This window comes from Amblyomma maculatum, chromosome 9, assembly GCF_055883805.1.
Source record: "Amblyomma maculatum isolate TAMU_Amacu chromosome 9, ASM5588380v1, whole genome shotgun sequence".
NCBI classification, from domain to species: Eukaryota; Metazoa; Arthropoda; class Arachnida; order Ixodida; family Ixodidae; genus Amblyomma; species Amblyomma maculatum.
This window is the reverse complement of record NC_139352.1, coordinates 251570-265951: the sequence shown is the minus strand read 5'-3', so window position 1 is coordinate 265951 and position 14382 is coordinate 251570. Positions and strand designations below refer to the sequence as shown.

The 14382-nt window shown below is 46.9% G+C and overlaps 1 protein-coding gene and 1 pseudogene across 1 annotated transcript in view; both read right to left on the bottom strand.

Annotated features, from left to right (window-relative positions):
- LOC146178069 (sodium- and chloride-dependent glycine transporter 2-like) overlaps positions 1-1514 on the bottom strand; it is a 107818-nt gene extending 106304 nt beyond the window's left edge. Inside the window, exon 1 of the mRNA XM_084579624.1 lies at positions 1389-1514. The gene's annotated coding sequence lies outside the window, so the exon portion shown is untranslated. The remainder of the gene's footprint in view (positions 1-1388) is intronic.
- LOC146178068 (endothelin-converting enzyme-like 1) overlaps positions 1-13490 on the bottom strand; it is a 28496-nt pseudogene extending 15006 nt beyond the window's left edge.
- Between the last annotated feature and the right edge of the window lie 892 nt (positions 13491-14382).

The window sequence follows — 14382 nt, the reverse complement described above, 5'->3', positions numbered from 1 at the left end:
GAGCTAAGCTCTAATGACAGTACTGATGTTTCAGAAGGACGATTGTACATGCGCGCGCTTACTAGAAACAACCAGGCAGCCACTGCGGCTGCAGTCTTTCGTGTCGTCGTCTGTGCGGCAGCTCGCTGTCCGGCGCGCTTTCAGTGGCACTAGATCAGCACGCAGCGTATTTTCGCAGCTTTATACAATTCAGGGGAAAAAATATACAGTGCCAAGAGGTGTTGGAGTGAGGAGGTCACACCACATGCAGCTTCGAGAGAAAAAGCAGCTGCGGTGACTACAGTGCCGAGGCTGCGTGTGTAGCACTCATTCGGTAAAATGTTGCAAATATTAATCGAAACAAGCGTGTGCTGTTTTTAGCATGATTTATCTAAATGCATCCCTTCCCATGTTAGCCAATACACATGTTTTCACGTGTTTAGACGATGTTTGCGTTTCTAGCGACTGCTTTAAATTTGCGTAAACAGCTTTGTTTCTAGTTTTGTATGTTATTAAAATAACTACTGTAGCATGCGCTTTCTTTTCTGATTTTTGATACAGAAAAAATAGCGATGATATTCAATGAGCTGTTCTTTTCCGGTCATGTTTTAGTGAACTATAAATAAGCGTGACCAACCTGTTTCACGTTGAAATAAGAAGGCAGTAATAATGCATTACTGCATTCGTTATGCACAATCTGAAACTACCGTTTAGTACGCAAGCATCTCGTAATCCCTTACTAGTCTGTATAAATTATAAGTTGAGTGAGTTATACAAGCATGCGCTAAGCGACGATTGCAATGTAGCTTATAGGCTAACTTCAGAGATGCCTGTTTGAGCTCAATATTTCTAATTTTAGGAGAAATAATTTTAACGGCTCCAGCATCCTTGCAAGAACCGATAATACCTGAATGCTAGCGTGGCCGGCCGTTCTTGGCACCACCGTATTTATAAACATTGTTACGTGACGACTCAATCTATTTACAGTATATTTACAAGATTGCAACTGGCATAGCAGCGAGTAGCACCCCAGCAAAACAGTCCCACTTTGTTGTCATCTATCTTGCCGCGAGGCAAGTGGGGAAAATACTTCGTCTTCGTCTTCTCGTAACAATATGAAGTCAGCTAGAATTTAGAGCGCAGCTTTTATGCGCCTGTACGGCGGTTGGTCGTTGTAAGGTTAAGCCTAGGCGCCGTCAGTGCTGGTGTAACCGTTAGAGAAACACAGAGAGAGAAAGAAAGAAGAGAGAGAGGGAGATTCGCGGGCCGCGAGCCACAAGTCATGAAAGGCACAAGCCAAATAAAATTTCTCAAAAGAAGAAAAATAACCACGAGCTGGGCGCCGCTCTCTTGTCAGAAGTATACGATAATTTGCACGACCGATTGTTCGCGCTGGTCGCGGTACTTACAGTATTTCCTTCCAAGAAGGAGAACAGTGAGCGGCATGAGAGATGTAAATGTTTTTTTGCGCTTGCTGTTGCTAAACGAGCTGCCCGAACAGAGGCTCAGTGTCGCCGATGCGTATTGCATTCTCTGAAAACTGCAGCAACGGAAGTGCAGGGTGGCGTCACTAAAAAATAAAACACAATAAAAATGAAGACAATAGAGCTATATGTTTTTTTGAGTATACATTGCAGTACATAAACTAAAATGCATACGCTATAAAATAGTTTGCTGGATTGAAATTGCTTGCAGTAATCCTCTGATCATGCCAGTTGCGTCCGTCGCGCCATCTTTAGTACGTTGAATCAAAGCGAATAAGAGCGTAATTAAAGAACGCACTACCAGTCGTTTCTGTTTCTTTTTTTATGGAAGTTTTCTCATGCAATAAGGAAAAACAAATCTGTCGTTCAATGAATTCGCACCACGTACCTGACTGTAAGACATGTGTTCGATTTCTGTGTGTACAATTTTTTATTTTTTTTATTCACAACATTCAGATAAATAAAGACCATATTTTCTGAGGTGTGTGCGCCTTTAGGTTGCTTATTACCAAGTTTTTTGTTCTTAACAGAAAACAAAACCAGCCGCGAACGCAGCAAGGATGTAACGGTATGACAACGGTTAGACCATACAGTTACTTTCACCTTAATCAAATCCGGTCTTCAGTGAGTGCATGTTACCTTTAGGTTGTGTTCAGAGACAGCTGAAAGCAATAATCGCCTTTTAACATGCCTTACACTCTTTTTAACGGATTTAGCCGGGGCGAGTTTTCAAGCTAACTTATTCTATGTCGCAAAGGTGGCGCGTCGGACGCCACCGATGTATTGCGCTCTTTACAGTAAGTAATTTCAATCCATAAAACTATTTTATTAATATTGCATTTCAATTTTTGTACTGCGCCTTGTGCTCAAACAAAACTTACGGTTGTGTTTTATTTCTGACTGACGCACCCGGAACTTCCGTTGCTGCAGTTTTCGGGGAACGGCAATATGCGTCGCCGAAGCCAGAATCCAGATGTGCGCGCCGCCGCCGAGATGACCTTTAGTAACCAGTTGCTTAACCAGTTCTAGTAATCAACAACCGTTCGCGTCACCAAGAAGGCCCTGTCGTTCACGCCGCCGGAGCTAGAGCTGCGCTATTTTCTTCTACCATGAGTTCGCTGAAGTTTCGCATTTGCGACTATTGTAATTTTTATTGCGAAATATATCGAGTAATATTCTAATGATGGTGAGACATGTCTGCAAATATTATAGTATTGTTACCGGGAAACGCGAGACCAATGTGATGTGCTCAGTGACAAAGACGACGATCAAGGTACGCAGGCACGACGAAGCGTTGAAAAAGAGAACGACGCTGAGAGAGCGGATTCTGCACGGCTACCGAAGTCTTGCGTCCAGTTCAGCCCATCGCAGTGCCGTCCCATTAAGTACATCCCCGTAACAGTATCGACCGCCTCTTATCGACCGCCTCCGCACACACAGCCGTGACTCTTCCCTCGCCCTGTTCTTCCTTCATGGGAATACGCTATACCGCCGCAACATGCGACCTGATGGTGCTGAGCACTTGCTCGTCGTTCCCCAACACCTACGCTCTGCCGTTCTAGAACAAATGCACGACGCCCCTACAGCTGGTCATCTTGGCCTCTCACCCACATACGATCGCGTGCGCCGGCGTTTCTTCTGGCCTGGACTCTACCGCTCTGTCCAACGTTATGTAGCCGCTTGCGACCTCTGTCAACGCCGGAAGAAACCTCCTGTGCTGCCACCTGGACACCTGCAGCCGATTGCTATCCCGACTGAGCCATTTTCTCGTGTTGGCCTTGACCTCCTAGGGCCCTTCCCCGAGTCCTTATCAGGAAACAAATGGATCGCTGTGGCCACCGATTACGCCACGCGGTACGTGATCACTCGCGCCATTCCAACCAGCTGCGCCACAGACGTTGCTGACTTCCTTTTGTACGACGTCATACTACACCATGGTGCTCCCCGTCAACTACTTACCGACCGTGGCCGCTGTTTCCTTTCCCGAGTTGTTGAGGAAATACTTCGTTCTTGCTCCGTTCGGCACAAGTTCACCACTGCGTACCACCCTCAGACGAACGGCCTTACGGAGCGTATTAACCGCACACTCACCGACATGCTCGCAATGTACGTATCCGACAGTCATCGCGACTGGGATATTAGTCTGCCATTTGTCACCTTTGCATATAACTCTTCGCGTCATGACACTGCTGGGTACTCTCCATTCTATCTTCTCTTTGGACGAGACCCCTTACTGCCCTTCGACACTTTGCTTCCCGCCGCTGGCCCCGTCACCACCTATGCCCGCGATACCATCGCCCGAGCCGACGCTGCTCGCCAGATTGCTCGTCACAATCTCACCGTCTCTCAAGAAGCTCAAAAACGCCGCTACGACGCTCACCACCGCGATGTGCACTATCCTCCCGGATCTCTGGTGTTGCTCTGGCTTTCGTGCCGTCGTGTGGGGTTGTGTCAGAAACTTCTGCCCCACTACACGGGTCCTTACCGTGTACTACGCCCTGTGACCGACGTGACCTATGAGATTGCACCGCTCCACCCAAAGTCACCGACTGCTAAACCCACTTCCGAAATTGTACATGTCGCCCGCCTCAAGCCATATTACTCCCCCTCCACACCGCACGACTAATACGCACCGGGACGGTGCCTTTTGCCGAGGGGGGTAGTGTTACCGGGAAACGCGAGACCAATGTGATGTGCTCAGTGACAAAGACGACGATCAAGGTACGCAGGCACGACGAAGCGTTGAAAAAGAGAACGACGCTGAGAGAGCGGATTCTGCACGGCTACCGAAGTCTTGCGTCCAGTTCAGCCCATCGCAGTGCCGTCCCATTAAGTACATCCCCGTAACAGTATGTTTGACAATGATTAAAGTTGAATGGGCACGAAAATTTTCCATGTGCTGTGATTATTTTATTGTTTTTTCGCGAACGTGGCAGGATGAACATGAGCTAGCAGGGAATGCTGACGAAGAGCGCTCACGTCTAGCCGACGTCAAAAGTCAGGATAAACGCTAGAGCTCCCTTCATTTCTTCATCCGCAGCCGAACAATAGGCAGGAGGCTTTATTCGTTTTTAACGAGCCGAGGAATGGGATGTCAGAGAAGACTTTACACTTTTTACTCTACATTTTCATTGATTTTTGTCTCCTGAAAACATGTGCTCGTTAGCAGTATCAAAGAAGTTACTTTGCATTATTACACAACAAATTTTTTTGTTCCCTTGTCATTACACGGAAAGATTAGAACTTTACCGAATGAAATGTGTCTCTTACTGTGTTTACATTAATGTATTTTTTGGGGGTTCGCATTAAGATGCGCAGCAGCAAGTAAGCGTGTGCTGCCAACGCTGTCAGAGTGGCATAGCCTAGTCAGGCTCTTTCCGAGCCTTTTGCTTTTGTCTCCTGAGCCAATTTGTACTGACCTGTCTCAAATAAAGATGAAAAAGAAAAGACTACATCAAAACAGAAGCGCTTACGTGCAAGCAGAATATAGGCGTGAAGAGGCAAACACACCACGTAACCAAAAACATACTTTGCGGTTTCTTTTAAGCGTTTTTTTAACACTCAATACGTAAAAATAGCCCGCATTGTGGCGAGGATATTCTAAAGATGGCTTCGTGAAAAAAACCTAAAAGCGGGAACAGCGCAAACAAAAGACAAAGAGATGAACAGGCAACACAACTAGGCTCTTTGTTCGGTATTTGCGCTGTTGCCACTTTTAAGGAATGTTACACCAACTACACCGCTATGAGGCTCTCGTGAACTTCATGCAATAGATCCAAGATTACACCGACTGCGGACTTTGTAACAGCGTAAGTGCCTTCAGCAGTAGATGACTGCTACCAAAAGGTGCTTCTGCTCTTAGTGCAAAACATCTAAAGTTAGTCCTATACAAATTGTGCTGTCAAACAGGGAGTAGTTAAATGTACTTAACAGATTCTTGTTGGCTGCCTGCCTGACCAGCTTCTGGGCACTACATTCATGGTCCATTCACTTTTCCACGCTACGCAAGTCCCATGCCGTCTGCTTGCTCGACATTCGTACCATAACTCCCAGGCTGCATGACTGTCTCGGCAGCCCAGCACTACTGTTTGTGGAATATGTGTATTGTTTGCTTGTATTATTTTGTTTACGTGAAGCGTTTGGCGGATAGTTACTCCAATTAAGGTTTGTGTAATGAGCCCTACACAGTTTGGGTGATGCAGTTGCTTATTTGGCCTATGTGGACCTTAATTTATGTGCTTATTTATTCAAATATCCTAAAGGCCTGGACAGCCATTACACCCTTTAGTAAATCTACTGTCATAACAATATGATAATAAAAACATCATACACACTACTATTCACGCAACTGCGGACTCCAAGGTCTGCAAAACATTGCTATAATTAGTCATATCATTCAGCATGACCTTACCAAGAGAGCGACAACTGGCCCTACTTGTTTGTACGCGCTGGTTTTGGTGCCCTAATTCCTTAATGCATTGAACAGAATAGTGTTTTATCTTGCCGTTTTTATTTTTTTTGCCCCGTAAAGCATTTAGCGCGCGAAAGCAGCGTGACAGTCCTATTCTGCACGCGCCCTCGGCGTGCACTGCAATTTTTTTCCCTAAATGCCGCATTTACTCTCTTGTAGGCCAACATTTTTATCATACCCACGCTCTCTCAACCTAGGGGTCGAACAATACGCAAATGAATGGAAAGGCGAGATGCAAATCAAACTAAAATACAAAGAGGAACTGCGCAAACGACGCTGCTTATCAGAGGTCCTGCGGTCTAGCCATTTTCAATAATTCACAAACTATACGCGTACAGCTATCGCCGCCCCAGGTACTGCCCAAATGTTCTCAGTGCTGAGTCTTTCAAGACAGCTTCGCCAAACACTACGATGATGCCTGCTGGCTGCGAAACCCTAGAAGAGTAGTCACTTTGTTGGCAGATCAGCAAACCCTCCTTCGTGACGACGTCCGGTCGAATCGTCTGCTATCTAGTAGCGTTTAGTTGCAGGCATGCACGTGGTCCTACTGCTTTCGGAACATAAAAATTACAACAGGACCAAATTGATCACCAACCTAAGCATACAGCCACGGACAAAAGAGTATGCTTTGAAGATCCCTGTGCCACTTGCACCATGCACCTTGCAATAACTAGCAGAGCCCTTAGTTAGCGAGGAAATTAATCTCTTTCGTGATTTCGGTGTTTTTAATAATTTTGTAGGCAACAGTACAGCATGCATTCCTGGTAACTGTTTCTTGTTTTGAGTTTTCAGAGCGCTCCATTTTGCTTGCCGACCTCAAGTGAAAGTAATGCGAACATGGTATTGCGCTAAGGCGCAGTCAAGGTAGAATTGTTCTATCAAATATGTCACGCTGATCATGACAACCTCCGTCGATCTTTGGCACTATGGGTGTCTCAAACCAAGCGACGAGGCCTGAAGTGCCGTGCCAGGGCAATACTAACAAGTTACTATCGTTAATACTCTTCAACGCAGGAGCCCTGGAACTGTATATTCCCGTTATACGTACGAGTAGCTTTGGATACTGCTGCCAGAGTGAATTCTGTTTGAACAGGGCATGCTGTACCCTCTGAGTACACGGTAAATTTGACCGCGTATTGTTATTTGCTGAGTAAATGATTTTGAAAGATAGATGTAAGGAATAATATATTTTTGCTGAACAACCTGAAACTAGTACCTATCTATATAGTTGCACGTCTAACTGCAAATGTAGGATGGTGTCAGCCTAGTAACGCGGCTATTCGGGTAAGTGCTAGTGTCCGCGCGCGCGCCTGAGTCCACTGTTCTCGACAGGTAAATATTAACGCGTTTTTCTGTTTAACCTAATACAATACCAATAAATATCATATGCTCTTGACAAAATCACTTCCCTTCTTTTGCGAATGAATAAATTTGAACGACAGCATGGATACCACGGACAATCCATTTGTTTCAGCAGAGTAGATTGACTTGGATTGATCCTGATACCACTTTCAGAACTGTGCTTAGACAGACACAGGGAGGAGAAGGGATTTCAAGGATATTAACCAGAAATGTTTCCGGTTGTCTGACCTGTACAAGGAAAATTGAGTGAGGATATTAAAAGGGAAAGAGAGAATCTTCAGAAATCTTCAGACAGCCACAATTTGTCACTCAAGCCAGTGGCAGTCAAGCTGCAAAACAGTGCACTGCAGGTCTCTAAAGAAAGTCGACTGCTGTGGACACGGACCAAGGATCTTGTGTGCTGTTAAAGTGCGGGATATAGTAGCGGTCAAGGGCACAACGCAGCACTTGTATGTTGGTCCCAAAAGCCGGTCACTCACACAGCATATTTGTCGATTGCCTCCTCGCAACCACGTTTTTCACAAGCAGCACTTTCGGACATTCCAATCTGGGAAATATATTTGTAGAAGCAACATCGAGCCATAAACAACACAACAGTGTCACTGCGTGGCTCGCTGTGTCACGGGAAAGGCGAAAGCGCAGGCGAGTGCCTTGAGGCGACGGGTGTAGAACTGTCCCGTGTTCCACGCTGAAATCGTGCGCTCCACAGCCAAGGAGCGAAGATTCCTCGCTGCGTATCTCTAGATACAGAGATTCTGACTGACAATCAGTCGCTGCAGGCACATCGGGCAGCACCATCCACCAGGTGTTTTCTTCAATACAGCAGTATGGTGGCAGTCGCTAAAAAATGATTTCAAGCCGAGGTACAGCTTGTGGATCTTTGCAACGATTTGTCCATGTTATGCACGGCGCAGTGAAGATTCTGCAGGGCTTTAATGGCTGCTTTAGAACCGTGAAAATCCTACAGTCATATGGAGGGTCTTGAATAATTAACCCACCAGCAGCCTGTAGGGCAGCTAGTTCCGCACCAATCGAAGAGGTGAGATTGTTTGTTTTCACCCTTGTCAAAATGGACCTGGTCGGTATCACCACGGACACCACTGAACTTGAATTAACTGCGGCAATCATCTGTGCAGACATGCATGTGGTGATTATGGTCGGAATGCAGACTACCCAACGTTCTTTATAGAAGAGCAGGCAATGATATATCGGCTGTCTATAGATTCCAGTAATATAAATTTGAACCCGAGAGTAAACGTCAGGTTTTTGTTTCTTCAAATCTTCAGAACCTCTCAAACGTGTTCCTCGATTCGGCAGGCGGCGTGTATAGTTCACGCACAAACTCAATGAGATGTAAGACGACGAACTTGCAGTAGCAAAACTAAAAATTAACTTTAAAAACTTTATATGAAACAAACACAAGATACAGAAAACTTATTTACAAGGCAGAGATGCAACACAGTTCACAAAGGAGAGACTGGGCGAAAGACTAACTGCAAACTGAGCGCATTGCTCTTTTTAGGACTTCTCAGTTGGGGCCTGCCTGCTATGCTGTCCAAGGTATATGTACTATGGTAGCGAAGGCTCCATAGACGCCCATACGTACAAAACATGGTGGCTCACGGGCTGCAGTGACCAATTAAAATTGGGGGGCCATGACGTCAAATGACACCACGCGTTCGTTCAATTTGGCGCGAATTATAAACAAGTTTAAAAAACGCCGCGTTGCAGACGAGCCTGCATCTTTTGAAGGTTGTTGCCTTTCAGCGCGCGCCAACCTTTGCCATCTAAGAGAACTCGAGTTTCTGCTGTTTACGCCCTTGGTTATAAGCAGTTGCTCCAGCACAATGAAAGTGGTTGGCAAAGGTGGCGGCATAGAAAGGCAGCAACACTTCCAAACATAGACCAAGCATGCAAATTCATAATGCAAAGTATTTGCATTATGAATGAAGTCATGCAAGTGCTTTGGCTATGTACTTTGTCCATAAGCAGTGGTGTAACCGGGCAGTCATGTCCTGTTCGCAACAGATGTACCAAGTGAACAATTATGGTTTTCATACTTATGGTTTATTGCATCAACCAAGCAAATACAGCAATAAAGCACAACAATAAGAAATGCGTGTCGCGGACAGCACAAACAGTGGCTCTGTTTAAGAGAGCTAATCATCTGAATGATCACAGCCGAGGCATGGAAAAGGCTTGAATAGCATGCCACAAAACATCCCCGGATAAGAAACGCTTGTACAGAAAACATGTGCAATTGAAATAAACATGCCATGAAAGTAGGAGCATAGAGCACTGGGATTACTCTTCACTTTTAAATTCTTCGCATAAAGAATACAGCAGTTTTCAGGGCAATTTAAGGTTGCACCAGTCCAGGCAGCTCTAGCATCAACAAACGTGCTTAACACTGGAGCATTACAGCATACATTGAGTCTGTGTGCAACCTCCAGATCTGCTCACCGGTGAAAGTCAGCCGGGAAGCGGCGTGATAAGACACCGACGGTTGAGTCCACGCTGTCGCAATGTGCACAGAGCATCGCTTCCTTACTTTGTGCGGGCTCATCTTGCGATAAAACGTTCGATCAGGTGGAAGGAGCCCGGTCGGTGTATCGAAATGGGTAGCCCTATGCCACCCACACACCACACACGAACTCACCACACTTTTCACCAGCTGACGGCTTCGCACAATCCAGTACTTCTCTCGAAGCTGCACGATTGTGTCCCTGGCACTTGCGTGTAGCAGCTGTCGATGGGCTTGATGCACCAACAGAGATAAGTATCGATGTTGCCTGGAAAGCACAATCGGGTACCACTGATCGAGTGTTGTGTTCGCTGAGCAGATCCGCCCTTGAATTCTCAGTAGGCCGTTTTGATCTGTCCAGAGTGTGAAATCTTTCAAGGGTGAATCGGTCGGGAGGCGGTTGCCTTTCTTTGTGCGCTCGAGGTCCTCAGAGAATTCAGACTTCTGAGCCCTTTTCAGCCAAAATGCTTTTGCACGTTCAATTTCTTCCGCGGTTAAAGGGCCTAATGTTTTCTCAGCAGTCCGCACATTTCGCACAAACCGGAAAATCCAGCCTGTCCCTCTGTTTACTCTAGATGCTGAGCTAAATTTCTTCAGTGGAATATAAGACACCGACCTCCCTTTTCTGCTCAAGCTTTTCAGCCGTGAAGTCGGCCGGTTTTGGTTCGGCTGCCCATTTGTCAGCTGTGCTTGTAATTCACGATGGTCCACTACACCAAAGCTCACTGGATTTCAGTTGCACGCTTGTCAATCTCCTGCTCATGAGGTCAGCAGGATTCGTTTTCCCTGGGCAGTGCTTCCATATCGTGCCTTCCGTGTTCTGCTGAATCTCAGTGACGCAGTTTCTGGCAAATTCCTTCCACCTTGCCGTGTTTCTATGGATCCAGCTCTGAGTGATCATGGAGTCCATCCACAGATACACGTTGTCGATATCGGCTTCGAGATTGCCTTTCAAAAATTGGCAAAGTCGTGACGCCAACAATGCAGCCATCAGCTCCAGCCTTGCGAGTGTGACAGGTTTTACTGGAGCCACACGGCATTTCAACATTACCAAGGTGGATGTGCACTGCCCAGTGCTGCTTTCGGTGCAAAGGTAGGCTACGGCGCCATAATCATTTGTGCTTGCGTCTGTAAATATATGCAGCGTCTTGCGCATCTGGCCTCCTGCGTTGTTGGCATCGTAGGTACGGGGAATCTTGAGATCGTAAAGTTATGAAAGGTCCTTACACCACTTGATCCACTTCTCCAATATGTGACCTAGCAGCTGTTGGTCCCACAAAAGCTTCTCTTTCCAAACCTCTTGAAATAGCGCCTTCGCCTTCAACGTGTATGGGAATAAAAATCCAAGAGGGTCGTACAATCGCGCCATTGTTGCAGTGCGTAGCGCTTTGTGTTTATCCTTTCCTTGGATAATTCAATGATCGGGTCCAGAGAAAAAGTGAGAACGTCTTCGTTTGCCTGCCAGGTGAGACCAAGCAGCTTTAACAAGTCCGCTGGCTGACCTGGCGGCCTTTCGTTCGGACAACTTTCTAAGAAAATTGAGTTCATCTTATCGCTGTTCGATCCCCATTTATGCAAACGCATTGAGGCTGCTTCAAAATGTCGCTCGCTTGTTCGTAGATTTCTGCGGCTTCTTCATCTTTTGGCAGCGCCACACAGAAAGTCGTCGACGTAAATGCTTCCCTTGAGAAGCTCCGCATTATCGGGGTATTGGTCTCTGACACTGTCAAAGTGGTGTCGCAGCGTCGCCTCCAACAGGAAGGGACTAGACGTAACTCCAAATAGCACGCGTGCCATTCTTAACACTACGGTTTCGGGAAGCGGTTTGTCCACCTTGGGGCTGCATTCATACCCCAAAAACCTCAATGAATCCCTATCTTCCTGAGCCACCCATACTTGTAGAAATGCCTTCTCCACATCGACCACCAGCGCGATTCGATGGCCTCGGAAATTCAGCAGCAGCCGAAGAAGTTCTGGATTTAAATTTGATCCGTATTCTAAATTCCCATTAAGAGATTTTGCTCCCAATCCATGAGCGAACGAGCCGAAGACAATTTTAAGCTTTGTCGTGCTGCTGCTTTCACGAAGTGCAGGCTGGTGGGGCATATAGTAAATATGTTAACCGTCGTTACAAGCCTCATCGGGCAAGATCTCCGCTATGCCTTCGGTCACCAAGCGTCACACATCGGCATCGTACTGACTCATTAGAGCAGTCGTCCTGTTCAGTCTTTTCGCCAGCAGGTGGAATCGTCTCTCTGCTACTGCTCGATTATCGGATCGACTTGCTCCTTCCGAGGAAGCTTCACCTCAAACCGCTGATCAACAACTTTTACGGTCTTGGTAAAGCCTTTCCCAAACATACTTGTCGGAGGTATCTTCCTGTGTGTCGGAGACTCCAATGCTTTCCAACTCCCAGAAACGTCTCAAAATAGGCTCAACTTGTTGGTCTGCTACCGTAGTTATTAGCACGACTTCATGGGGGCAAGTGACACCTTTGCAAGGCAATTAAATTTGCCCCTGCACTGCCCAGCCAAACACTGTTTCAAGTGCTGTTAGCCTGTCGCCAAGTTTCATAACCTTACCAGTTAAAAACTCCCAGAAGTGATCTGAGCCCACCAGTATGTCGATCCCTGCCGTATTGGGATAACAGCCTTCGTCACCCGGTGGCAAAGAAAGCTCGTGGAGAGTCTCCATAACTTGCTCATCTGGACAAGGAATGGCCTGTTCGCGTATTGTAGGCGTTTCCAAGACTTGAAATCTGAATTGAGTTTTGGGATCGTCCTTTGCCAATAGACTCACCTCAATGCTTCGGAATGTGCGCTGCTTTCGCTGTACTCCGAAAACACCAATCCACAATATATCTGTTCCGAGCAATTTGCAACCACGTTTTTTAAAGCAGTCTCCTGTTATGAATGTTCTCTGACTGCCGCTGTCAAAGAGAACTCGTGAAACATTTCTTGATTTACTTCTCTTGTTCAGGGCTGTCCCGGTAGACATTAGGACGGTGCGGTGAGCGGGGCTTCTCATCCTGAAGCATGCAGGTTTACTGGTTGCACCCCTTCGTTGGCCGACCGTGCGTTCTCGGCTTCGTTGATTGCGGCGTCGCATGTCTGCGCTTGCACTTTTTGCAGCTGATATGGACTGTGCATTGTCTCGAACGATGTCCATGCTTCATGTGCCGAAAGCATCCGCCTTTCGCTGTTAAGATTACGTTTCTTTTTTTGATTGACATCTTCGATTGCCACTCTTGGCTATTACGCCCTTTCGATTTGCAAAATACGCCTTCCACGCAGGATGCTGCACAATGCAGGGCTGAGGCGGAAGAAGGGTGAACGTTCCCTCGTTGATTCAGTGCCTTGTGCCCATCAAAAGGAGAAGGAGGCTTACCATGTATGTGGTCGGGCCTGTCCTCCATAGTCCTCTCGCGGCTCTGCAGCTCGAAGCGGAAGAACCTCAGCAGAGACTGCAGAGGCGGCACCTGTGCGGTGTCTGATGGCGAGCTCGTTGACCTAGAATCATCGCCCATCGTTGACACCGTTGTCTTGTGGGTCTCAGCATATGTGCGATGAAAGCCCAGGATCAACACCTTCGGCAGAGCAAGGAGAAGGAAGGGACACAGCATCGCCTGGTAGCCAGCTTCCACGATGCCTAACGCCTTGAGTCCTCGCATGTGAACTTGTACTGCAGATATAGCCGCCGCAAGGCTACCACGTGTTTCGCAGAGAACACAGGTTTCGCATCAATCAGGCCTTGCATGTGATCCTGAATCAATGCTCCCTGATCCCCAAAGCGTTGCTGCAAGATGTCGATCGCGTCGCTGTACCAGTAACCTGACGCTTGCAGTCCGGCGATAGCTGTCTTGGCCTCCTCTATCAGCAGCGTCTTAAGGTAATTAAGGCGATCTATGTTGGGAAGTTCTGGGTGCTTGTGGACTCCCACCTTGAACTGTTCCCACAATGGCTGCCAGTTGTTTCGCCTGCCGTCTAATTTAGCCAGTTCCAGCTTCGGAAGTTTAATTTTCTGAGCCGCGGGATTGGTACCAATTGAAGCTTGATTCCGGATGTCCTGAGTCCTGTTTGAGTGTTCGGCTTCATCTTTTCTCAATTTTAGACGGCAGATGCAGGTAGTCACTCTGTCGTTGTATTCGATGACCAATTCGAATTCAGCCTCTGCCTCATCTCCTTTAACGTTGGGCTCAGTTGCCGCATCCTCATCGTTAAGCTGTTGCTTCACCAATTGCAAACGTTCGATGAGAACGCTCACCTTTTTGATGATGGGTGGTGGTCGGGCGCCCAAGATGCCGTCCGGTTTTTTTTTTTTCGTTTTTTTTTTCAGCCGCGTCGCTTGGCTTCTGATGGTCTTTCTCTTTTTCCTCAGAACATCCATATCGCTGCTGTCGTTGGTCGTTTTAGTCACTGGGTCCGGTCGATAGTCCTGAATTCCGTTCCCGGGTTTCGGCACCAAAAATTACTGTTGTAACTGATTCACTTCGTTTCGGCTGTTGTCGTTTTCAGTAACTTCGTTTATTTTACAACAAAACAATTATTGAACCAATACAACTT